This window comes from Limulus polyphemus, unplaced genomic scaffold (assembly GCF_000517525.1).
Source record: "Limulus polyphemus unplaced genomic scaffold, Limulus_polyphemus-2.1.2 Scaffold4076, whole genome shotgun sequence".
NCBI lineage: Eukaryota > Metazoa > Arthropoda > Merostomata > Xiphosura > Limulidae > Limulus > Limulus polyphemus.
Genome location: NW_013669686.1, coordinates 34278 through 35922, shown reverse-complemented (window position 1 = coordinate 35922; position 1645 = coordinate 34278).

The following is a 1645-nucleotide window of genomic DNA, read 5'->3' as shown; positions in this document are numbered from 1 at the left end:
GAAGGCTCAAAAACGGGCCTGGGATACCTTCCGATGATATCCCTCTCTTTCTAACCGCATTGTTTATCAGCAGGCCCGTGCCCATGCTCGGCAGGTTCGATTTCAAAGCCAAAAGGAGTCTTGGATAAAGTGCACTACTAGCACCTCTTCTATCACCAATTCCAAAACTGTATGGGACAAGATTCGGAAAGTCACTGGGAGGTATGCTTCCCATCCCCTTTCCATCTTGCTCTCCAATGGCCAGGAAGTTGCTGATGTCCAGAGCATTGCTGATGCTCTCAGCCAGAGCTTTTCTTGTGCATCTAGCACTTCTGTTTCTTCCCCTGCCTTCTTGGCCATAAAGTCTCGAGCAGAGCGATCGCCTCTTTCTTTTCAGGCCGATCGGCCAGATCGATGAAGAGCAAGTTTGAGTTCCACCACCGTAAAGGGGCGATTATAATCATAGAGAATGAACATCATCAGGTCCGACCGATGTACTGGATGGCGCAACATCTCATTCTCTCCTGCCTCTCTTGTTATTCTTCTGGTTATTTTTAACTGGATCTGGCAGGAACATATTTTTCCAGATGCTTGGCACCAGGCTATTGTTCTCCCTTTCTCCAAACCTGGGAAGGATCCCAAGATTCCTTCTAATTATCGTCCCATCACTTTGACTAGTTGTCTTTGTAAAGTTCTAGAGAGGATGGTTAATGCTCGTCTTGTTTGGTTCCTGGAATCAAACATGATCCTCTCACCCACCCAATGTGGGTTCCATCGACAGTGATCCACCATGGACCATCTGATTCAACTTGAAACGTTGATCAGGGAAGCCTTTCTCAAGAGAGAACACCTTGTTTCTGTGTTCTTCGATCTTGAGAAGGCTTATGACACTACGTGGTGGTACAGAATTTTGCAGGACCTCCACTCCTATGGGTTGCGTGGCCATTTACTCATTTTTATCCGCAATTTTTTACAGAACAGGCGAGTCCAAGTCCGTGTCGGTTCCACTCTTTCCCGTTCCTTCCCACAGGAACTTGGAGTCCCTCAGGGCTGTGTCTTGAGTGTCACACTTTTAAGTGTTAAAATTAATGCCATCACTATAAATCTTCCTCCGACTGTTGCAAATGGGCTCCATGTCGACGACTTCCACATCTCATGCCAGTCGTCGAACATGAGGTTTATTGAGCGGCAGACTGCCCTCAATCGGTTGTTGACATGGACCACTGCAAATGGTTTTAAATTCTCTTTTTCTAAAACCGTCTCGGCGATATAGTCGTTCGTGTGGTCCCTGAGGCAAAGTTCTTGGGGCTTATCTTTGACTGTAAGCTTAGCTTCATTCCACACATCAAGCAGTTGCGTGTCAAGTGTGCAAGGGCTCTGAACATCCTCCATGTCCTCTCTTCCAGCTCTTGGGGAGCGGATTGATATTCTATGCTCAGGATCTATCATGCTTTGATTCGATCCAGACTGGACTATGGGTTCTTTGGTCTATGGTTCCACCAGGACCTTGGCCCTGAAGATGCTGGACCCCATTCACCATCTGGGGCTTCGGCTCTGCACCGGTGCTTTTCGCACTTCTCCAGTCCAGAGTTTGTACACTGAGTCCCACGAACCTTCTCTTCACCTCCATCGTGTGCAACTTTCTCTACAATATGCTACTAAGCTT